This window comes from Chlamydotis macqueenii, chromosome 7 (genome assembly GCF_036417535.1).
Source record: "Chlamydotis macqueenii isolate bChlMac1 chromosome 7, bChlMac1.mat, whole genome shotgun sequence".
Taxonomy (NCBI): domain Eukaryota; kingdom Metazoa; phylum Chordata; class Aves; order Otidiformes; family Otididae; genus Chlamydotis; species Chlamydotis macqueenii.
In genome coordinates this window covers 422,645-448,257 of record NC_141562.1, presented here as the reverse complement: position 1 = coordinate 448,257, position 25,613 = coordinate 422,645, and the positions used below count along the sequence as shown (strand labels likewise).

Below are 25,613 nucleotides of genomic sequence, written 5' to 3'. Positions count from 1 at the left end.
GCTACAGTCTGGAGCCATTTCTTGCTTTTTCTATTAATATGAATAAAGAATTACAACAGACGTTAGCAACTGTCAGAGAAATCCACGGTAGATATCTCATTGGCTTGAACCTTAGTATTTCTTTAGAATATCGCCGTTCCTTGGATTGCTTTCATTCAACTTCGAGTTTTTGCAAAAGTAAGTTTGTCTTTCAGGCACATTTTCAGTAGGCAGTCCTTTAGGAACTTCTGTTTGTTTCCAAAGAAATTTCTTGGAAATGTTTTAAACTTATCCTTCAAACTGAATACTTAGTACTTCTTAGAAGATGAATGCAAAACTATTCCTCAGAAGCAGTGTTGAGAGCTATTTTTATTTATTTACTTTTAAATGTCGATTATTTGGTTTTCCTCTGTAACCCTTGGAAATTATTTAATTGTCAAATACACCTGGAATTTTCTGGGTACTGAACAACACTGTTATTAAAAGGGATAAAGGTAGAGAAGCCAGTGAAACCTTAACTAACATACAATGGTGCCATGCTAGAGTAGCTCTCAGTAATAAAGGGTGGCTCTATAGACTCCAGAGCTGGACCACGTTATAGAGCTTTGTGTATTTGCTGCTTCCTATGAGCTGATGGACAAAGTCTTTTAATCTGAAGCAACAGAGGTTCATACTTCTAAGTTAAAGAGTTCCAGCTTTGGTATCTGCGTGGATGATGTTCCTAGCACATTCTTGTTTTGGGACAAAGGAGGATAATTGGTAACAAAGTACCAGCAAAAAGTTGTTGCTTAGGCACAGTGATGTTGAAACAAGCATCCCATGACGTAAAATTTAAGCCCCAAATCCCAAAGAGCTATTTTATCTCAAAAACTAACTTTGAAAAGTCAAGATAAATTCCCTTGTTTCTTTAACTTGTAGTTTCACAGGTGCTGAAAGGCATGAGATTCTTAATAACAGTTGGGTTCCCAAATACCTGGGCCTTTCTGAATATCCTGAGAAAGAGTCAGTAACACTCTTCTGAGAATGCACTGTACAGAGAGGACATAACACCTGGTTTTGAGCAGCTGTTTGCAAAAGGCTGTAAATACAGCTGGGAAGATATTACTGTATTTATAATTACAATGGCATACTGCTGTCATTTGAAAATGCTGAAACTCTGTCATAAGCTGTTAAATGGAAGCCTGTTAATATACTCTTTAAAGCTTTCCATGGCAGGTTCTTGAATGTGTCTGCCTCTTTTTTTTTGCTACAATAGGCAGTTTTGGTTTGTGCTGGCTTGCATACCGAGTACAGTTAGTTAAAAAATATTTAATTGGTATTATGCAGGGACTCTTGTTACATAGGAAAATGTATTGTAAAAGAAAAGCCTCAAATCCATCCTCACACTTTAAATGGAAGTCTGAATATTTATTTTAAGTCATTTTCACAAAGTTTGCTAGTTTACTCTAGTTTAAGTTATCTTTGAAGTGACTTGGTATGGAAGCTACATTTTTACTGGGTTTTTATTGTGACTGTTACAGGGTGAAGTGGTGCTAGATTATTAAGCATGTTAAATGGGAAAGGATCAAATATAATTAGAAGGATTGTGGTGCCTGATTTCCAGACTGTAATTCTTTGAGGCAGTATGTGTTATGTATTTGCACAGGTGCTATGATAATACGAACAATGTATAACTCGTTCCAGCTTTCTTTGCTGTCTGGAGACATGTGGAAGTAGGGGAGGAACCGAGTGTTAAAGGCTTGGAAATAAATATGAGCAGAAATTAAGATTGTGCAGTATCTGGAGCAGATACAGGTGGATGAAGGGTAAATGAATTCAAACCATTAGAAATGTGGGTGTGCATAAATCCTTAAATGAATGTGTCCTTCAAGGCAGTCTTTCTCTTCTATATACCGCAAAGGGTTGTACTGTGGTCTAATTAATCTGGTTCACTGCTGAACAGGTTCACAGGCATCAGGTCGCCTGTGGGTAGGGATCTTGGATTAGTCCGAAGTCCTCACAGGTAGGACATTCAGTGCTCAGATAAACAAAGTATTCTGGTGGATGACATTGCAGCTTGAGTAACTCCTGTGTGTGTCTGCTGGATGAGGTGATCTGTACAGTGTAACAGTCTGTCCGTTTGATAGGACAGATTGAAGTGTCCTAAATATTATGTTTATTTGATTGGCAGGCATTATGCTTTCCTATTGAGAGCTCAAACAGTTCATTGACAGTAGCAATTCATCTATAATAATCTACCTTGGACAGGTTTTTTTTTTTTTTTTCATTAAATGAAAATGTTTTATTTCACGAACTAAAATGATTTATTGGAGAATCAGAATGAAAAACCATTTAGACTCAAAACAGTTAAAGCACAATTGCTTTTCACACAAGTTCCTTTGTAATGTTTGTCTTTTTGTTGCTTTTTGTAGCACTATTCCCAGAGAGATGGACTCACTAACAAGAGACAGGGGCTGTAAGATAAGAGTCTAAAGCCTGATCAGATACCTCAGTGTGAGCTGTGGGAAAAGTGCGTATCATGGAAAAAGCAGCTTTAAAAAAAAAAAACACCACCACCAACAAAAAAAAGCCCTATTATTGTGAAGATCTGTGAATATTATTCTTTGTGTAGTGCCAAGAACGAGATCCAGACTCAGGAAGCGATATTTAACTTTATTTGTTATCTTGGAGTTTAAAGTCCATGATCTCTTCTCTGTGGAGACAAAGGAAAACAGGATAATTTTCTGAGTAGCTTACAGACTTCCCCAAGACCTGTTTTCCCCAGGTCATTTAATTTAACTGCTCTTTGATTACTAAAAGCAAAATGATAAACTGTCTTTTACTGCAGCCTGGACATCTACAAAGGGTGGTAAGGATGAAATGGTGTTGTATCTTCTGCTTCCATATACCTGCATTTGATGGATGTAGCACCTCATAGTTAAGGAGCAAAACTGAAGCTATGTTTTAACTACTGTACCAAACAAAGATGACGACACATATGCTTCAGTGGTCTGTCTGTCAGCCTTTTTGCTAGGTCTGCCTAATTTATATAGATTTTACGTGGCATGGTGAAAGATTGTAAGGTCAAATTCAGATCTGGTAGAGCTGTTCTTGCAAGTGACCTCCAAGTTCTTGGAACTGGTTCCGTGGATCTGAAGAGGCAGGCAAGTTTAATTAGGCAAAGTATTCTGTCATCCTGTCTCCTTGTAAAGAGCATTACCTAGATGTATTCCAGGTTCCCATTGTTAATTCAAGTCCCAGCTAAAGTTAACACAGCGAGAATTTCTTCTCTATGGGATGTCAGGAACTGTATCTAGTGAACTAGTCAGAGCATCAGTATATGGGTATGTTTCTGCCCCTAGGACTCCATCATATTGCAACTCAGCAGCCTGTAGCGAGGTTGCTTCCATTGTGTGCTGCACTGAATATGTCTATAAGGGGTTCCTTCAACAAATTAAGTGTTAGTAAGCTAAATGAGCACTAATAAAGACGCTAGGCTGGCATCTCAGCTAGAGTAAATCTACCTAGTGTTGTGTTGCTGCAGGTGAGGAAGTTCCTGTGAAAGTCTGGGTTTCTCCTTACATGTAGGTATAGATTCATCAAGCTAGTTCATTCTTGAGTTGGTCATCTTTTATGCATTGTTCTTCCAGTTTCTTGGGAACCACTCATTCAAGTTTTGATCAGTAACTGTCAATGAGTAGTGTGTTACGTTATGACTTTCAGGCAGTGAACAACTTCTAGTTTATAGCCTAAGAGGCTTTAGTGCGTAGGCAGCTGTGACTCAATTGCAACTGAACAGGAGACAGTATTTTATTATTTGTATTACAGTGCAGACAGGACACAGTTAGGACCACAGGGTCTCCATTTCTCAGGGTCTAACCAAAGCAAATTTAGTTCTTGCCCTAAAAAGCTTACAGTTCAACCTGACATAGTGCAAACACATTTTATCTGTAGTCAGCTGGCAGTGTCTGTATTTTTCTGCCTAGCTGAAGAATCATATAATGAAGTGCAAGCTTGAGAAGAAGTGGAAAGCAATTTTCACTTAGCCTAAACCAATACTGTGCAATTCTTCCTTATGACATTGAGTAGTTTGTTGCACTCTTAAACTGTAGTAATGGCTGCAACTGAACGTCAGTTTATCTGATTTTGGCTCAGACCTCTTCCAATTCATTTATTCTCACTTTATTTGACACCTGCATCCTGAATCTAAGTCTATCTACCTGTCAACCATCAACAACGAAGTTGTTCTTAAAATGTTGTGTTGATTCAGCAGCACTAACTCAGCAATGGGAGCTGGATATATTGTGGGTTTGAAAAGGAAAGGAGAAAAAAAAAACCCAATGCAAAAAAAAACCTCAAACAACTTAATTTGGAAATATTTCCTTGTCTTGTTGTCTTGCTTCAGTTTGCAGTATATTTTAAGCATGTTTGTTACAGTGTCTGCAGGGCCACAAGACAGATAAAATTATGGGGTGGAATATGGTTGTGCTACTAGAATCAATTTTGCATGGTATTTTTCAGTGTCTCATTATGGGAAGAACATTTAATTCCAGTCATGCATCAGATCTGTTTGACTTACACATACCATGAAATACACGTAAGTAAAACAAAATTACTTGAGGCATCAGGGCTCTGAGAACTTTCTGAGCAAGTGTAACATTCCGGATACTTGGTGCAACAGTATACACTGAAACAATATTGCCAGGAGGTACACAGGAGAGGTATTTTTTATATATTAAATTCACACAGCAAACAACATCGACTTCAGCAGGTTTCCCGGCAAATCGCCAAACCTCTGTGATAATTTAAATAAAGGGGAAAATATTTTGTCAGAATGGCAGAATTGTAATATCCTAAGGGGTCAGGACAAGCATATAAATGCTGTTTTATTTTGTGTTTTGTTGTACTGTTACAGGAGTTTCTTCATCATCATTAAAATTCTGTTATATCTATCTAGCAAAATGCTAAACACGTTTCCATAGGGAATATGTTGTCCTTCTAACATCAGAGAAGCTTGTTTGGGTTTTTTTTGTGTTGTTTTCTTTTTTTTTTTTTAATTACATAGCTCAGTCAGTTGTGGTTTACATCCTGTGAAAGGGCTGACACCTTTTTATTTGAAGTACTGAGCAGTAAATGCATCTTTTATTCAGATTGTCCCAAAGCAAAACATAGGAAGATTCTATGTCCGAGGAACTCCTGCCAAGCAAGACATAAAACAGCAACTTAAAAAAAAAAAAAACAAAAAACCCAGATTACCCAACATTTACCCCAGTTTGGGTGGACACCAAATATCCCTCATCAAAGTGAACATTCTCAGCCAGTGCATGAAACCAAGAAATATTCTGATTATCAGACCTCTTCATGTTAAACCTATAAATACGATCTGAAACCTAGGTAATGTTGATGCACATTAAAGCACATTACAGTTTGGTTCCAATGACTGCAAGGTGTTGGAAGAATTCCAGTGTAATATTTTTAGCAAGTCACAAATTCCCTGAAATTGAAATATGCTTCAGAGATAGCTCAACTTTGACAAAATGCTGACAGGATCCTAACTGCCAAACACATTTCCTGTCTGGGTGCCTTTCTGGTTCCCTAGTTGTCCATTTACTGGAATGCCTTGTCCCGGACTCACTACCTTGGGAAGATGCTGACTGAACTGCCTCTGGGCTGCAGGATCCAGGCTCCCAGGAGCCACAGCTTGCCCTGGACAAGTGCTCCACATCCTTTTGCAAAGAATGGGTGAAGATTTGATACTCCTTCATTCTATGGAAGAGGAAAAAATAATTCAAGATGGAAAAATTCCCTACACTTAAGAACTGTGGTTTTGTGCACTGTTCTAGAGTGTACATCATGTTGGCAAGCAGATGGACAACCTAAGTTGTTCTGTTGATTTAGATTTAATTGCTGTCACTTTGTGGAGTCAGATATTATATTGCTGCAAGGTAGAAGATTAATGGTAGCCTTAAATTTTAGATGGGAGGTGGCACTAGGAGGTTAAATGACTTGTCCACATTATTCAGGAAGCTTCCTTCCAAGGAAGCTGAACTCAGCTCTTCAGCCTTCACTACGAGGTCACCATACTTTCCTTTGTGAAACAAAACCATTATGATCTTTGGCACTGCAACCTTCCACTGTCTTGCTGCCAGTAGTCTCCGTATGTTTGCTGGTCTCTGTCTCTTTGATTGTGATGGAATTGATCATGTTGCAAAATGGAACCACCTTCTTTACATTTGAAAACTGGATCCAGGTGCCCATGTGGGTGTGATGGTACGGGTTTGGATGAACTGTAACTAAATTAGAAGCTCTGTTCCTGTGTTCTTCAGCTATAAAAATAGGGATCTTGTTATATGCCTTGGTTCAGGCACAGAACAGTCGAGAAGAGCATGTGGGTGCAGCTGGGGAAGACTTTTATTTTCTTAGCTTTTAAACTAAAAAATGGTAAGCTTAAATCACCTTTTTCTTTATTATTGTATTTTTTGTTTAGCTTTAACATAGCATGGCAAAAACAGGAAACATCCACAGAAGTTGCTGGTCTTATCTACAGCAGCGTTTCCCTTCCCTCAGCCGCACTACTGCTCACAGCCATGATAGCTACTGGTATTTTAATTGTTGCCTAGTGTCCTCTCACTGTCAGCATGCCTGGGTTATTTGGTAGTCCCAGCTGGTGGCCGTGGACCACTAGGGTTAACAGGAATACAGCCACAGCTGGTCTGGGTCAAATCCCTGCATGCTTAAGTTTGTGAAAATTTCCGATGGCCTCCAGTATGTGGTAGAAAGGATGTAGCAGTTAAAAGGTATCTTTCATTATCATAGACTAATTAGCGCTGTCCTAACTTCCTGAGGGAATATGTAGTAATACCCAGTAGTTACAGAAGATTGAAACCAGGCAGGAGTTATTAGGCTGCGAAGGAGAAAATGTGCTAGCTCCTTCTTATATTTTAATGAACTGTAACCTGGAGGAAAAACAAAGCTGGAAAAAGAAAATGAGAAAACATTCTCCATTCTTTGCAACCTGTGCACTTAGCTCCCAAAAGAGGCTAGAAGTGTTTTCTTTCTCACTGTGGAAGGGTGGTTGCATGGCAGCCTTGCTTTTTAAAACTTGGAGATAAAAATCTTTTCTCCTTCACTTTTGTTTCATTTCTCACTTGCATCGCTGAGGCTGGTGCTATTTTGCCTCCATCTCTGGAGTGAAAAGAAGCTTTGGTTCATGAGCTTCTAATCGGAAGTGATGACAAGCCCTTGAGCGGAGCACTGTTGCCCTTGTCCTCATGAAATATTTTATCCTTTCTGATATCGTTGGACATGCAACTGTAATAAAGGCCAGTTACTGCCACTGGATATGTGTGGAAGTTGATCCGTGTTATCGTTCTGCAGGAACACCTCACAGTGACATCTGTGGCTGTGCTGAACAAGATTTCCTCCATTTCATGGGAATAAGATGATGCTTGTGCATTATTAAAAGGGCCTAACAAGTTTCCTGGGGAGAGGCTGTGAAGTGCAGTGTATAACAGTATTTATGTAATTAACTCCTTGGGATTTTAATGAAAAATACTGCTGTTTTGCAACTATAATTTTCATTTTCTGGCAGCCTCAGTGTAACAAGGAAACTGTAAATTGCACGGAGTCCCTAAGCTATTGTCTCTGTTAGGAAAGGACGATTTTGCTGTCTTGAAGTGATGATTAGCTGGAATCTAATCCTGGTATTAGAGTATAATTGCAAGTGTTAACTGTAATGTCACCAAAGTGTCATTCCAAGGATGAGGTGTAGTAAGAAACTTACTTTTTTTCCCCCCTGAAGTTTTTATTTGAGAAGAGCTGAAGGAGATTCAGAAAACAAGTGGCAAGAGGTGAAACAAAGTATTTGTGTTGGCTCTGATTTCCCACTACAGCCCTTCCCCTATGGAGTTAGGTCAGGTGCTAGGCACTCCGAATGGACTAACTTCTGGAGCTTTCATTCTGCTTTTTAGCCTGGACCGCCAGCTTTCTCTGAGCTGTCTGCGGTTGTGGCTACACTGCTGTCCATACCTGAGCTAGCAAAGTGAACGGTGTCCTACGCTTGGCAGTTGCAGTAATGATTGAAGGGTCTATGTGCCTATAACTCCCTCTTCTTTGATCTTCAGAAATGTAATCTGCAGAAATGTTGTTTCTCTGTACGGGATGAATGCCCTATCCCATTGTGCAGGACATGATTTGTCCTTTCCATGATAGGGTAGAGCTGAATGTAATGCCCTTGATGTAACTTAGTTTAGCACTGTTGTAAAATAACCGAACAAAGGTCCATCCATCCTCCAAACCCAACCCCCCAAAGCTCAAGTTTCTGAGATGCCCAAGGACTAGCAAAATCATCTTCATTCTGTAGCTTGTCTCTGGTGTGGGACCCCCAGCCCTCTCCTGAGACCTGAACACAGTGTGTCTTCCTACTGTGCTGTTTTCATAATGGCAGGGTTTATGTCTGGGGAAACTTAACACGAGCTGTAATGGTCTACTTGATAGGAGATAACAGTTTGCAGTTGTCTCTTAGGAGAGCCCTGGCATGTGGCTTCAGAAGAGAGTAAGGGTAGATAAGGGGAAGAGCTGGTTGTTGGTGAACCAGGAGGGGAGTCGGGCTCTCTGGAAATGGGATGTGTGAACCACAGGCTGGCAGAGCCAAAGCTGCCAGCTTAGAAGAGTTACTGTCAGGTAGAACCTAAGTTGTGGAGATTTTTTTTCAGTGGAGGATGGTATAAAGTCTTAATCAGGCTTGTCCAGGGAATCTTTACAGGTATTATGTTGTGCCTTGTACGCAGCAATTACTTTCTCTCATACATTTTTCAAATGCTCTGTGCCGTTCAGTCCAGACTGTTTTTCCTTCAGACCAAGTTTTCAGGGAGGGGGCACATGCCATATAGTGACAATGGACCGCCTAGGTCTTTTTGGTCCCAAGAGAATTTCTGTGAGAGTTTCTCAAGCAAATGGTTTACTGTCTCTTGCCCTGTTACTTCTCCAACAGAGCAGAAATATTCTAGTGACCTCAAAGCTAATGCACTCCAGTGTCTCTGGGTGGAGACAGTGACATTTTTGGTAATGTAGTTCTGGAACTTTGTTCTCCCTTTCATTCCCAGCATTTTTGGGGATCCGTCTAGCAGGAATTGTGACCTTAGAAGCATCTGCTGGAAACTAGTCCCTCCAGACCCTGGAGAGATGAATTTTGCTCTTCATACCATGGTACTCCCTGTGAAGTTGAAGCAGTTTCCCGTGCGTAGATAAGTGGAAAGCCATCGTCTGGCTAATTATGAACCTTTATCTGTATTGTCTCAGTCAGACCACTGAAGTTCTTTTATTTATTAGACTGTCTCGTAGTCTTTGGTAGTAAAAAAACTATTTGTCTTATTTCCTTCCATTATTGTAGTCTTTCCTTCCCGTATCTCTTACTCATACAAATACAAGCTTTCTCAGCTGAATAGCCCAGTGTTGCGACTATAAGGACTCTGCATTATCCTGGCATATAATTCATAAGATTTGTTGAAGTGACAAATAATTGACTCTGTACTGAGGTGAACAAAGAAAGATGTCAGTTCTTGGCATCAGTGCATTTCCACTGCGTGAGGTGAAGAGTCAAATCTGCAAATTTAACATCTGTGTCATGTGGGCTGTATAGTACTCCTGTGGTACATTTGTATTGAAGATTGTTTTACCTGAAACGATTAAGGAATTAGACTAGTTACTAGTTAATAATGATATTGCATCTCATTCTTAATTACACTACTGTAAGTTTAGAGTAATACTATATAGGGGGAAGGTGTTGGATCCAGTGTAATGAGGATCAGAAGCTTGTGTAGGATCTATAGCCAAAAGAAACTCAGGCATTTGAGGGTTTGAAATTCTGGTATTAGCAAATAAAAGCAAAAAGAGGAGAAGTAAAATTATGTGCTAGTATTGGTATTATGCTGTTATGCTGTAAACTAGTGTAACACTTCAGAAGGTACTCTTACTGTACTTCTTGAGGATCTAGTATTTTGAGCCTATATATACTCCAATTAATGCTGTTGATATCATAATAAAGTGCCTTAATTACTTCTAGAAATGTTCTCTTCATTTTCCAGATGGTACTCTGGATATGATGGGAACTTGCCCAGTCAATTTTGCCTTTCATGGCATGATAACATTCTGTTTATGAAAGGTTTAAAATCCTTTCTTCCTATATTCGTGTTCTACTTTGCCTTGTTTATTCCCAACTGAAAGCCTCGGATTACTTTAGCTGTCATGTGCTCAGTGTTTGATGCTTTGCATAGTAGAACTGGAATAAACTGGCTGTGCTATAAGATGTTCAGTGTATACTTAAGACAATGACCATTTAGCTGTCTCATTTCCTTAGAAACATTTTAAAGATTAATCATAGAAAGTGGTGTAAGCCAAGAAAAAGATAGTTGAAATAGATCAGAAATTAAGTGTTTTTCTTCATGATGTTTTGCTTGGACTCAGTATTTTGGTAACTTGGTGCAGAATTCCCAGCCACCGCAATGACTTGTTTGTGTGCCTGAAATTTAGATGAGTAGTGATAGAGCAGAGAGCAGTTTTCAAATATGCAAGGCTAAATTTGCTGAGCCCATTTCTTGGTCTTTGATGAGACTGCAGTAAGCAGTCAAATGTTTAGTGCCAGTGGTGGAAGTGGGTATGTTTCCCTTGGGGACTGGAGAGGTGACCACTCATTTGATAAACTCCAGGCAGAGGCCAACGAGTCACTGTAGTATAGACTTCCAAGCAGCTAAAGCAGTGGCCTTCTTCATGCTGGGGAGATTGCTTTTGGGGTCTGCATGTGAGAAAGAGCTCCTGGGTTTTTTTTTTTTTCCAATTTAGCAGCATGGGGAAGAGAGGGAAGGCTTTAAAACATCTATGGGAAGTGTTTTGTTTTCAAGTTCTCTTAAATACAAATGTATTCTTAAAATTCGTTGCTGTTGGAGTTTGGTGTTTAACTGTTTTGATTGTCATATTACCAATTTCAGGAAAATGATTTTGTAGCCTGATTTTTGTATTTCTATTCAAGGAGTGGCCTCAATACCAATACATTATTTCCTATGTAAAAAAAAAAACAAAAAAAAAACCCCAAAAAAACCAAAAACCCACAAACCAAACCAAAACCTCACCAAAACACCAAACACCTGCACTCAAAACAACCTCCCCTGCTACCCTTTTTGCTTATATGAAAATGACATTGTATAGTCTCTCTTTCCTTCTTTCAGAGAAATAGGTATAGACACTGCTGTGGGATGCCTTTTAGTGAGTCATGATTCACTCTTGCAGGTGATTTACTAATTCCATTATAGGCATTAAAGTTGGTTTATCCTTTCTTTCTCTCTGAAATAATAGATTGGTATATTTTCTGGGGGTTTCGCTTTTTTTTTTGCTTTTTTTTTTGTTTTTCTGACAGGCAGTCAGTCTTAACGGAGAAGTTCTAAGTGGATGAATCATAGGATCAACTAAACTTGAGGATGAGGGTTTAGACTCTAGTTTATACAGTTTGCTTAATTGCGTAGTAATATAGCAAGGAAGGACTGGGGAAATTTTGGCCTTACCTGGTGTGAATTTGACTGCATTTTGGGAAGAGACATCATGTCACATGCATGCTGGCTGCTTATAATCTGAACACTATGCATTTAAACCCGAAGTAGAGGAAATGTCTGGGAGGACACTCTGAAGCTCCGTGAGGCCTGGATTGCCCACATGCAGCTTAAGACAAATCCATAGAAAAGGTTACCTAGTCACTGCGTATGGGAACAGACCATTGCCAGGCTGTGTTTCTCAACAGTTATGCCTTGGCTGAGTAAATAGGCCCTTTGAGCAAGTACCAGCTTTGACAATTGAAATAGTATTTTTCATACTTTCAGGCTCAGGCACAGACTTAAGCCCTCCAACTTGCATCTGAGAAGATGTTAGCAATCAGTCTAGTTTCCTAAATGAATGGGTTTTGTGTTCTGTGCTGTTGTAGCTCTTCAAGTATCTTCTATACCCCATTGGTTCTGTACACATTTTTAGTTACTTTCTTGGACCTTTTTCTTATTGCTTGTCCTTTATACATCGGCATGAAGAGAATATTGAATTTTGCCACTCTGATGGGCTGCCATTTTCATCTTTAATTATATAAACTGGAGAGAGTTCAGAGGAGGGCCACAAAGATGATCAGAGGGCTGAAGCACCTCTCCTATGAGGACAGGCTGAGAGTTGGGGCTGTTCAGCCTGGAGAAGAGGAGACTCCGGGGAGACCTTATAGCGGCTTTCCAGTACCTAAAGGGGGCCTACAGGAAAGATGAGGAGAAACCCTTTAGCAGGGCCTGTTGCAATAGGATGAGGGGTAATGGTTTTAACATAGAGGAAGGTAGATTGAGATTAGACAATAGGAAAAAATTTTTTACAATGAGAGTGGTGGAACACTGGAACAGCTTCCAGAGAGAGGTGGTTGATGCTCCATCTCTGGAAACATTCAAGGCCAGGTTGCACAGGGCTCTAAGCAACCTGATCTGGTTGGAGATGTCCCTGCTCCTTGCAGGGGGGTTGGTTGGACTAGATGGCCTTTGAAGATCCCTTCCAACCCTAACCATTCTATGATTCTATGATAGAGTCTAGACTTATCTCAGTTATGAGCTAAGGTTTCCTGCTTCTAGGATTTTCACAAATGCAAACCGAAGAGACTGCATTGCCTGTAAGAAAGACCTTAGACCTACTTTGACCTATCTGTATTTTCGTGTAGAACTAATATGAAATTACTATAAGGTACAGTTCTGTCGGTTTTGAAAGCAGATTATAGTGCTAGCATCTGAGAGTCAGAGGAGACATAAAGTGTGTCTGCTTCACCACTTAGTTATTCAATATTGCAGCTGGAGATGGGGAGGCTATATGCAATGTGCTGTCCCCGGGTGACACAAAAGATCTCATTTGGCTGGGGCTGCCTGAAGCTCTCACAGGTGTTCTTCTTTCATTTACAATAGCTCTCTTAAAATATAAATGACTGCATTTATTACATCAGCTCTTTTTCCTTCTTTGGAATACCCAAGCTAAAGTTACATTACACATAACAAATGTTCTTGCTCCCTTGAGAATTAGTTTAGTTGCTGATGTAGGTGGGTAAAGGATCTATCGTGTCTGAGATGTTAATTTTACCATGCTTTAATTAAGAGGTCAAGTGTGAAAGGCTGCAGAATACCTCCCACTTAAAGATGTTGAATAGAATGGTGAGGGATAGAAGGCACTGATATGATGAGGTTTTTACTGTCTGTAGGAGTATTGATTTTCCTTCTGCATCTCATTACAGTAAGGTTGATATCTGCACATACATACCAGCTTTTATTTGTTCATTGTGTTTTCTAACATTAAAGGCTTTTTCCATCTAGAGTCTTGGAAGCACTAAACCAGCATGCTCTCCTTTCAAAGGCAATGGTCGCTCCTAGGTACTGCTGATTTCCATTACAAATGTCAGGACCATGTCCTCTTGCTCAGTGTGTTTGAAGAATGGGACTGTGACTATCCTATGCCCCTGTGCTCTGGCACAAGGGAGGATGTGAAGTGCGTGTTCACCAGAGGACAACAGGTGCTACCATCTCTGAACACCCAATTGTTTCCTCCTTATGTCTCAGTGTGAGCGTGGGCAGATTCTTTTCAGATTTTAATTTGGAAGTCTTGTTTCTAGCTAACTCAAAAACTGAGGAAATAAACTTGGCAAATATTTGGGAAAAAAATGGAAAGGCAGAAGGAAGGAGTGCCTCATAGCAATATTAGAGAAAACGAGACAGTAAGAACATCTCGCAGTGGAGTGGCTGTGACATCCCTGACTGAGCTTGTTATATTTGCCCTGGAAACTGGAGCAGCAGTGCTGTAGATAAGAGCAGGTGTTTGCTGGCCGCGTTTGAAGGTTTTATTGGGACTGACCTGTTGCACTTTCAGAAAGACTAAGTGACCAAGTGAAGCAGTACTGTTGCTCTCGAAACAGCTGTAAGGAGGGCAGTTGATGATTTTTATTAACATATTTTCATCACTTACTATTTCACTTGTATGTGAATTGCTGAATCATTAAGATGTTCTTATGATGTATGATACAGAAAGTTTTCTCCTTTTTCTTGTATTTTCTGTTGCTGTATTCTCTTTTCTGTAGCGGTCACTTCTCTTGCTTTTAAAGGATAGTAACAGTTCAGCTATGCGACTGGCTTCCTCTGCATCTCTGTAGGAAGACTGGTGTAACACTGGAAAAACACAGTTAAATATTAACATGTACTATTGAATGTTCCCACTGAAAAAATCAGGAACATTTCCAAGCAGTGAAAGCAGACTTTCCTTTCCTGTAGTTAAGTTTTGCTGCTTAACTTTTAAAACCACAGCTTGCTTGGTCATTTTATCATGGTTAAAAGTTAGAAATTGGGAGTCCTCTATTTCTTAAGTGCTCTCATCCAGGCTGCTTCTGCTTTCCAGGTGATAGACTTAGGGGAAGAACCTCATGTGGTGAATTAGTGCTGAAACATTTAGTAAGTTTTTTCAAGGTAAGAGGTTGATTTTTACTTTTTTCCCCTTCCCTCTGTACTTTGGCTTGGAAATAGAAGTTTCATTGCTTGCTCTTTTAGTCAGAAAGACAATGTTGTGATTTGATGTTGATACTACAGCAACTCCTTAAAGCATACTCAGAATTGGGGTTCCTCTTGCATTATGAAGACACATAGCCACCCCCATTTGTATCAGCTGAGGACCTAATCAGCTAAGGCTGATTTTATTTTGCTGACTTAAAATGTCACCAGCAGTCTCTGCTGAGATAAAAAGTTGCACAAAGGAAATGGTTTTGATGAAGGGGAGTGTTTAACTTTTTACAGTTTGCCGTATTCAGAACACATAGTTATTCTGTCTTTCTGGTTGTCTCAGGTGTCGAGACTTCTGCCTCAGTGCCCCAGGAATCCCTGCTCAAGGTGGTAAAGCTCTAATCTTTGCTGAGTAGCTCAGATATCAGCTTTAGTGAAGCAGGACCAGTAAAGCCTATGACCCTGAACTGGAAGGGCTAGATCAGTTACTGTAATGTTTGTGGGGTGGTGTTGCTGAAGCTTCTCTCTATATATGTAAAAACTATGCATGATGATATGTACTTAATCCTTCAGAAACAAAATGATGGGTTTTTTTGTTTTAATTGCAATTACTTGCATTTGCACAATAGCATCCTAAAGCAAGAGAGGTCTTGGCATTTGCATGAGGCACGTGCTTCTGCCCGCAAACAGCCAGTAAGATAAGTCAATAAAAACAAGCCATGCAAGGCATGAATTGCTTAGAGGTGGAAGAGACGTATTAGGCTATCTAGCCCTCCTGCATGCCAGTGAAGAATTGCTTTAACTGGATTTGCTTTAGAGGACAAATGAATAGCTGAATAAAACACAGGATCACATTTTCTATATGATATGGTGGAAGGCCTTCTATGCTTCTGTTTTTACATGTGTGTCTGGCTTTGAACCTCGTAAGAAACAATATCCCAGAGAAATTTTTTCCAGGCTGTTCTAAGTGTAACAACAGCCAGAACAGAAAGTGTTCTGATTGCACAGATGTGTAGTTTTGCTTTGTGGGGTGATTTTTATCTCATTGAAGGAGAACAAGAAGAAAAGGTAAAAATCTGTGAGTATGGCTATCTGTGAGAGTGTGCGTGTGTTTGTGTGTGTTTGACAGAAGAAGAGGTCTGTCCGTGTTCTATCAATTGCGAGAATAAAATGGCTACTCTGCCTGACTGTACGGAGGCAATTTTACAAAGGCAATACATTCAAAGAGAACAAAGACCTCACTGCGTTATGGTTGTGTGCAGCACACTGTTACTGCTAAAGCAAGCTGCCATTTCCTATTAAAGTAGTGTCTCGCATGTTCATGAAACAGAAGCTGTAATGCACAGTGATTTAGCTCACTGGGAGCTGATGCATCTCATTCTGGCACAGACATAGGAGGACTCTGTGGTCAAAAAGACAAAAAAAAACATGTTGATGCTGTGTCTTAAGCAGCTTCATCTGGTGACTGAACAGAGAATTGCAGGCACATTTGTTTCATTGCATTAATTTCTTGGATTATTCCCCTTTTGTCTGTTTTTGTTTCCTTACTAGTATTTCTATTTGAATAGAAAAAGAGCTCAGTGGTAAATTATGTGCGTGTCCAACTTATTTCCAGGCCTGACATGTTTATATATACAAAGAATTATGGAGGAATTAAAGAGAGGACCAAAGAAGCTCAGAAATTCTTTGGAAAAGCTTGTTAGATTTTTAATTAATGGGCATATAGCAGAGGGAGCGAAATCTGTTGCTCCATACCATAATAGGCAGTGCAGTGCTTCTGCCTCTCTCTGTCATCCTTAACAGACGGATTTATTTTTGGTAATGAGACATTTATCTCCTTTGCATCTATTAAAAGCCGGTTCCAGTGTCAAAAATCAGTTGGAAATAACATGAAAAAGTTTAACGGTGAAATGTGTTTCTTTTGGATGCTTGTCACAGCTCCATTAAATCCTGGAGATCCTTTTTCACTTTATTTTGGTGTATTTGCTGCAACTTGAATTTCTGGATGATTTAGGTGTTTTTCTGATAGCACTAAATAATGGTGTGTATATTTAGATTGTGTAAAGAGGCTTAATGAAATTAATTTCACGGCAATAATTAATATACTGTCAGTGTAAATAGTTGGTTTTTAACATTTTTCTGTGTGTAGACCCTTTAGGACTTCTTGTTAGCTGCAGATCCCTGCCTACCTGAGTTAAGCCTATTGAGAGCAGACTTGCGTTTCTTCATGGATGTCCTTGAAGCAGTCTACAGAAAACCATGCCTAAGTGGCAGCCTGGTTGAACTCACCTGGTGCCGTAGAGGAGGAGTCCACATAGAAGTAGCTGTGGTAAAAGAATGCCATTAGTCAAAAAATGCTTGTATTTCTGCTCTTGATGCAATTCAGTTAGGAAAGTGTTTTCCCAATTGTGTACTGAGTAATTAATGTCACACTTAAGCAGGTCAACAAGCAGACCACCTTCCTTAATCTGTCCATAGAGAAGCTTGTGTGGGCTCTAGATGAATGCAGTGGGCTTTTTGTAGGCATTTGTTTGAAATTCTGTGGGATTTTTTAGATGCCTTTTAATAGGTTTTCAAACTGTTCTATAGCGTTCTGTAAATGGGGTGTAATTTTCCTACTGAGATCTGAAGTGCTTGACAACTGGTGAAAAAGCAACTGCCGCCTTTTAGGTTTGTAAATAAGATTTCTTTAAGGAAGCTGTCTGGTGCCTCTGTGCACCTCCGTTTTGTTAGCTATAGAAGAGGGGAAATGGCCAGGATATCAGAAAGGGTTACTGATACGAAGTGACCAAGAAGCTTGTTCCAGGAAGTTTATTTTCAGAAAGTGTTGAGTATTCATACTTTGAGAACCCTTTAAAGCATTTATGATTCGCACTAGACATTCTTTTCAGTCTTGGTTGATGCTCATCTCATGAAGGTGACATAAGACTAAATAGATTGATGCGGGGAATGTTTTGACTTTTTAGCTGATAAAGTGCTAATTATAAAAACTGCAACTCGTCTAGTAACAGAAACACAGATAACAAACATTGAAAGGTTACTATTCCGGAGGAGTTACGTCATCCAGCTCTGTGGATGAAACATCTTTTCCGTGGAAGAAATGGCATCCTACGTGGATGGGATTCTCTTCTGTACTGTACAGATCCTACAATTGTGCTTACCTACCCGTTTGGCTCCTACTGCAGTCTGTTTGTCTGTGTACTGTAAACAATGCCGTCCTTTCTTCCCCCTGTCCTCCTACACATGCTTTTGAACAACTCCGATTGCTAGGATTATGGTCCTCATAAGGCTACAGGGGGAGAGAGGGTGAAGTGTCCCTTCAATCATCAGCTTCCTTTTGTCCTCTTCTATTCTTCTTTGCATTACTTAAGTAATTTTTTCTAAAGGCATGTTTGTTTTAAGACCATTCAATGGTACCGCTGCTGCTGTGCTCCTTGATTCTTTCTGGCTCTTTGTTTAAAAAGGGATGGAAAGTTAGTGACTAGGTTGGGGAAAATGATATCATTTCATTGTATCCTCTGAGATAAACCTTCAGTACCTTGCACAGGGGACACTTTCATTTGTGATGAAGACACAAGCGCCCCAAAATGGCAGAGGCAATGACACTGTTCTGTTCCCTCTGCTTCCTCCTTTCTCCTCTGCACTCAGGTTTTACAGACATGGATGCTGACTCTGTGATGCATCACGTACACTGCAGAACTGGGCATGTTTCTCCTTCACAGGAGATGTGTGGAAAATGACAGCCTTCACGTTATTTCAAGTGGCACAGCAGCCATCCTTTGATGTGCCAGACTAATTTTTGCAGGCGAGAATTGACACCGAGTTAGACTCTAGTGTGTAGAAGGATGGCTATACATGCTCCTCGTTTTATAATAAACATGTGCTTCTGTATAGTGTGAACACTGATACTTATTTACTATTATTATTTTTATTTTTTTAAATGTTGATCCTGTTTGTCAGCATGCTTGAGCTACAGAATTCAGCTCCAGAAAGTTTTACTGCTTATTCCAGGGATCTCACCATAGTCTTTCCCTGGAAGGGTTAAAAAGTGAAGTCATTCCAGAATCATACGAACATAAAACCTTAAGTTTGAAATGCCTTCACGGTGCTCAAAATAGTACAGGAGAGTACCAAGTTCTCTGGAGCCCGCTGGCCCTGTTTCACAAGGCAGGAGCTTGTTTTGGAAGAACCTGTGTTCTGATGGATCTTAAAACTTTGCCTGAGATATTCAGGAGTGAGCTGTTTAATGGTAATACTACAGTTGAGTGATCCCTCTCAATCAAAAGGCCTGGCATGCAGCTGCGGTGAAGAGTGAAGTTTTGAACAGCCTGGCACTGATCTCTGCATCCCACCAGCCTGGCTGATCCCCCCATTGCCTTTGGCACCCTGTGAGAGTGGGCACTGCTGAAGTCCTGCCTCTGGGGAAGGAAAGGACAAGGGAACAGGAAGACACGTCATCCATCTGAAGGTATGATGTCATTAGAGAGGGGCAGACATTCAGCAGTTGACACTTGATGTAGTAAATTCAAACCAATATTCACTCCATCAAAATCAAAGAAGAACAGGGAAACGTTCTTACACTTTCTGTCACAGAATAGCTCATATTAGGGTAGAAGACATCTGTGTTAAAGCTGCCTCCTGGATTTTGCATGCAGGAGTCCAGATACCTTCTGTCTGCTGAGTCTTCTAACTTGTTTCTGCTTAAATGGTCAACAGATGTGGCAGAAGTATCGGCTGGGAGATTGAACAGAGCGCAAGTGAAAAGCAAGATGCTCATAGTGAACAGTAATTAAGAAGTACTGCAAAGAGTGGTTTGGGAGGAGGCAATGAAGTGGAATAGTTATGAATTAGATTTCTGCACGAGATGCAGGGAGGGTTGCCCAGAATATCTCCTTCTATCTCCAGCAACTTCCAGTATCACAGCATCTTTATTGATGGTATCTAGGATATCTACTTTTGCTGCTCCTACGTAGATATCCAAACATTTCACACTTGCAAGTAATTTAGAAAGTATACCTCAGCCCTAAAATAGCGCCTCAGTCAGAACATATGTTCTGCACATTTTGCATACTATTTATTTTAAAAGTTAATAATTCAGATATTGTACTTTCATCTTGCTCAAGCTGTTTGGAATCTGCATAGCTGCATAGCTGCCACCTAACCAAAAGTTAGACCATTGTGCTTGCCAGAAAGGAAATCTCTGCATATTTTGCCCTCACGAGACCATTTTACAGGGAGCAGGCGGCATCCTGGATACTGTTTCTTCAAGCTGTAAACCTGCAGTTTAAAAGCAGAGTTCCGTTTTGCTTTTACTGCCTTTCTAGCTGTTAGGAATGTAGTTGCAATGTGTGTCTGATCCTCAGGGATCTCCGTAGGAAGCATGTGTTAGTGATTGAACTTAATTGGACGCTCAAAGAATTTCTCTTCCATTGCAGACCAATGGAAACAACAGTGCTTTGGCGCTCTGAATTGACATTAGATAAGAATGGTTCATGTCAGAGTTACTTATCTAATGGCAACACATACTATTACTGCTATTCATAATAATGTTTGCTCCAGTATACTTAGGCATTTTGCTGTCTTGTGTTGTATGGAAAGTCTATTGTTTTCCTTCAGCAATGTTGCTGGAATCAGGGCATATATATCTCACTTACTGTTCTCAGCTATTGACTCTGCATTCTAGCCAAAATAATCTAGGACTTTTTTTTTAAAAAAAAAAAAAAAGAGATCTGACTTTTTTTTTGTGTTTTGTTTCTGTTTTCAGAAGCATTTATTTATGCAGTGTGGCTGAGAGTAGGGCACGATTTCAGTCCAAAAGTTTTTGCGCAAGTAAACAATCCAGGTTTGACACATTACAGGCAGTCTGTAGTCAGCATCTGCCTCTCATAAATTAATACGGAAAAAAAAATATTAACCTCTGTTTTCTATAACAACACTTACTTAGAGCATGAGATAGGTGTTGGATAGGGTATTTGGTCTAGAGTAAGTATAGGATAGAAAGGATACAGCTGTGCCATTGCTAGTATGCCTCTCTTTCTTCTATTAGAGTTCCTCTGTAGGGATGTTAGCACATCACAGCACCCAAATTGGGTAAATAGTGTTACTCTTCCTGCTTTACAGAGAGTAAGTGAGAAATTAAGAGCTGAATGACACAGGAAGACAGACAGCTGGGCTAGGCATGCAGGCATGTCTCTGCTGGTGAAAGGGGCCTTAGGGTATCAATGGTACCACATAGTATCTGATTGGTATACCCAGCCGTGTTTTGGCATGGTTATGGGTTCCACTATCCAGTGTGCAACGCTTGATCTGTTGAGTCCTGAGGATAATGAGGCTCAGAACCTGAGGAGATGGGGTGAAGAGGAATGAGATGTTCCTAGAGCCCTAGTCCTTACTTCTGGGTTCCAGTAGCTGGTGAGGCGGGTTGCTTTCTAAGAGGGAGTGAGAGATAGGAAAGTTGATGGGAATTTTACTTACTTCCCAGAGCAACATTGTGAGGAGGGAAAAATTCCTCACTGACTGGAGTACCCACAAGACATATCAACACGTGCATAAATCTCGTGACTCAAAAAGGAACAGTAGGTTAGAAAAGTGGTGGTGTGCTGTGCATCTAGTGTAGAGCAGCTCCCCAGAAGGGCTTCTACTGTACAGGACAAGGGACTGATATTAGATGTGAGGGGTTACCTGCCAGTGTAGGCAGGAGCCCTTCCTGGTGACGGAAGGTGTGTCGGAGAGATGTTGGGTTTTTTTTCCTTTCTGCTTCAGGACTACAGCTCTCCCAATTCACACATAAAACTCCCAGGATGAGAAAGGGAAGTTTAGACATGATATATCAAGCTGAGTGAATACTTTTCATCCTATAGTGCCCTTCCCGCTGAGGGGAAGCCGATGTCTTTTCCGCATGCAGAGGTACCTACGGATCTTCCGTTTGAAAAGCAAACAGAGAAGGACCTTCTTCTGTGTTGAGAACAGATAGATTTTCACTGGGAGCATACAGAAGGTGTAAATGTTCTCTTATCAGGATCCAAATCAACAATAATGCAAAACTGTGAGCTCTACCTGTCCTGAGACTCTGTAGCACTGGGTGAAAGACAGCTTGGAGCATAGGCCCTGCTTGTATCGTTCATGCTGCACTCCAAGAGTACCAGTTGACTTCTGCTGCTTGCTGGTATTTTTAATCATTTGTCCTTGGTGGCAGCAGCAGAGAATTAATTTCCCAGCTGCTATCGCCTGCTCTTGAAAGTGCCTGTTGCAGGTTAGGAGGTTGGCAGGTAAGTTCCCACTGTATGGCCTTAATGAGGTGAGAGAAACCTAGATTTGACCTTGAGCAGAGCTCCTGAAACTAGATCTTCTACAGGGGCTAGATCTCACTGAAATACTTTAAATAGCTTTTGCAAATCTGTCTTTGTGGACTGCTCTGCTCCCAATTGGTTCTTGGGGAGACCTGAAGGAAGAGACAGGCAAAGGCCAACCTCTTCAGGCAGGAGGAGGCACTGCCCTGAGAGCCTGCAAGACAGGGAAACAGCAGCTTAATGTCCACAGGAGGGAGGGAACTGGCTCTGTGGCACACCCGCTGTATCCCTGTGTATAGGTGTGCACCGACTGTGTCCTCGGCAAGTAGGAAGACACCTGACTAAGTAGTGATGGCCAGACTTGTGAAGCAGACTTCTCTGTACATGAGAACTTTTGTCCTACTCCTGACTCACACTTAACTTTGTATTAAACACAACATAGTATAAGAATAGTGTTAGAACATTTGTATATAACAATCAAGCTCTCATTTATGTGACAGGCTAGGAGAATTTAACTAGTTACCAACTTCCATAGTATTTTTAGAATGTTTAGAACACTCTTGAAAAAATTTAAAGATTATGAGTAGAAGTTATGCTGTATGAGTTGCGTACAGTTTTTTCATATTTGGCTCTATTTTAACCTGTTACGGAATCTAGAACTTTCTCATCACTGAGCGAGCCTGTGTCTGATGCGTTAGATCAAAACATATTCCTGTCTACAAATGCTAACAGCAGCACATTCAGTTCTCTGGATTTCAGCAGCTAAAGTGGGTGTTGCTGGCAGCTTGGCACTATTTCTCTTTGCAGAATGATAAACACAAATGATGTTGCCTTTGGTTTCGTATAGACATGGAGGCTCTTGCTAATTCATAGACAAATGGTGACTCTTAGCTTCAAAAGGTAGCAAAGCTGGTTGAAGTAGATGGGCTAGAAATAATTGTCAAATTTTCTAGCAGACCCAAGGATGATGGTTTCTTTTATTTCAGACTGAGATAACACTTTATAGTTCATTTTTCTAGCAGCTGCATTAGATTATTGTATTCTGAAACACTTACTGTTTTTTTTTCTTTTCCAGGAGGAACCTAGAGCATACCTGTAGAGCTGTGGCTTCTCTTTCTCCAAGTTCTGCCAAAGGTATGTACTTTACGCACTGTTATTCTGCCCGGTATTAATCTCAAATGCAGTATGGAAACTTTCAGAAAAGTGAGTTTCAAAGCTTTGGCAGAATACGATTACTTCCTTAATTTTTGAATGCACTACTTTAAACATGATACAAAGGTCTTCCCCAGAAAGTTGCATTGAATCAGAACTAAGCTTGACAATTCAGGTTAATGCATACGACAGTAGCGGTCCTGCTTGTACAGACTGTTGTAAGTGATGTTCAGAACTGAGCTGCCTGGTAATGGATAAACACTTGGTTTCAGAAGCTCCAGAACAAGAACAGAGCTGTTTAACAGTGTTTTACACTGACTTAAAAATCATGGTCAGTGTCTGTTAATTAATAACTCCCCAAGGTTATACCCTAACTCAGTTATCACTCCTGGGCAAATAATGTGACATAATGGAAGCACTGTGTTCCCTTGCCGACTTTGAGTCTTCCTAGCTCTCTGTAAGGAGGTTTTGTTTTCTAATTAAGCACTGAATCGAGATTGTACTGCTCCTCCTCAGCTCAGCAGCTTGGTACCTGAAGAAGTTTTACCAGGAGAATTGCTTGATGTAGAGAAAGTGCTTTCAGCAGATGTAGATTTTGACCTAAAAATAGGATAACATAGTAAATAAGAACCTGATGTGCAAAGGTTCAAAGCTGTCCTTGCTGTCTAGTTTGTTGTATAACTTGGAAGAACTTAAACAGTTTTTGTGGCAATAATTGTTAACATATGATTGCAGAGTTAAGAACAAAGAATATTGTTTTTCTATAAATGTTACTATAAAGCACATAATATAGCATGATATTTCTATAGTTTTTCTGAAGTAAAGCAAAGAACTGTGTAGCCTAGTGATTAATTTCTCTCTATATATAATAATGCAAAATTCCTGAGTAAAATTCTGATTTCTAATGAACTCTACATGTCAGCTTGACAGTGTCTGCCTGGTAGCAGAGAGAGCAATGTATGATGAGGAACAGTGGAACTCTTTTTTTTTTTTATTTTGTTTTGTTTTGGTTTTTGTTCCTGTTGAGCAGAGGGTTGCAAGTAGTTCCTTTGAACTATCACACCACATAAGCTTTGACTACTTCAATTTATACTCCTCTCCGTACCACCATCCCCTTCTAGCTGGAGCTGATGGTGCCCCAGGTTTACAATGAGCCATGAGTGGAGAAGGTGCTGGTTCTCTCAGTGTCCCAAGAGTCATGAACATTTTCTAGTTCTGCATTTGAAAAGCCAGATATTCCCTGACCCTGTGTGAGCTCACCAGTGCTTTTCTCCCTCCATAGACATGTCTTTTCAGTGTGGAAGAAAGAGATGAGAATGATTCAGAATGAATTTATGCAAAGTTTTTCCAAGTAATTCTCAGCCACCCATGGGTTTTCCTGGAAGAGTGGTATACAATAGGCCTTTGTTTCCAAATTGGTTTATTTATTATTTTTTCATCTAAATGCCTAGCTTGACCCCAGTCTTAAAGGGCTTTTTAGTCTCTGAGACTTAGCAGTTCATCTTTGAAGCCTTTCGAAGATGTGACTCTTCTATGAATATACAAGGTATCATAAATCTGTTCAGTACTAGAATGAATGCAAATTATTAGAATTATATCTCAGTCAGAGCTTGTTACAGTTTAAAGAAACTAGAGGCAAAGCAAAACAACTATGAAATAAGTTTTATGGTTTCTACAGAAATATTTCTTTAAAATTTTGTTAACATGAGGATCTGGAGGTAGATAATATAAAGGAGAGAAGGCACAGTGTTTGTAGCTGCATGCAGCCCCATGTCTGTAGTGCTAAGCTCCCAAACTATCCCGATTCAAACATGGGAAGAGTAGACAGGGTCATTTCCAGGGCTACGATGTTTCATTAGACCACTTCAGCTGTTGTGTTCTTCAGCTTTGAAACTGTAGTGTCACCAAATGGCTGCATTTTTTTTTAATTCTAGAAGCTTCTGACAGTCAGCAAGGATTGTGTCCAAACAGTCTCACTGGAACAGCTTGTTCCAGCAAATGCATTATTAGCTATTAAACATTTATACAGCAGCATAAAGTTAGACAAGGATTCACAAACATAAATAAGACCTGTTCTTTGCACTGTAGGGTCTCCAATCTAAATCATACCTAGAAGATGACAAACAGCACAGCTGCTCGTAGGAGGAAGGATGAGAAATGTTTGAAGGAGAAGTGATTTCTGAGAACACAGTGACTGGAGAACGGGATTTGCAGGTCTAGGAACTAAGAAATCAGAAGGTGTAAAAAGAGTGAAAATAGGAACTGAAGCAATGTAACACGTTGAGAAGGTAGTGAAGAATGGAAAATAAGTTGTTAGCTGTGAGATAACGTTGAATATGAAATGGCCAGGAATGGATAGGAGACTTCTCGCTTGCCAGTTTTTACCATTCAAGGAGAGATGGCTTCAGTATCCGGATCTGACTGAAAGCGCCTTGCAGATTTTGAGAATGGAGCACTTTGGGTGGCTTTCTACCAACATTCTCTGTCTTGAAAAGCAGTAAGTATAGTTTATTTGATCTGCCTTGATCAAGATGCAAGTGTTCCTTCATTACCTATTGGTCTTCAGAGCTCTGCACTTCCCCTGCCCACCCCCACCCCCAGCTTCTGTGCTCCACTTGGGAAGCTTCTTTTATTGATTTGGTGTTTCAAGAGCTTAATCTGTTTTCTCTAGGTTAAT

The 25,613-nt window shown here is 40.2% G+C and overlaps 1 protein-coding gene across 3 annotated transcripts in view; it reads left to right on the top strand.

Annotated features, from left to right (window-relative positions):
- The window catches only part of SORBS1 (sorbin and SH3 domain containing 1), a 173,592-nt gene that overhangs the window by 20,191 nt on the left and 127,788 nt on the right, over positions 1-25,613 (top strand). For 2 of the 3 annotated variants that reach the window (XM_086752672.1, XM_086752673.1), the window contains exon 2: positions 22,860-22,918. The gene's annotated coding sequence lies outside the window, so the exon portion shown is untranslated. Of the gene's footprint in view, positions 1-22,850; positions 22,919-25,613 lie in introns of those variants that run through there. The other variant, XM_086752674.1, reaches the window with a different exon arrangement.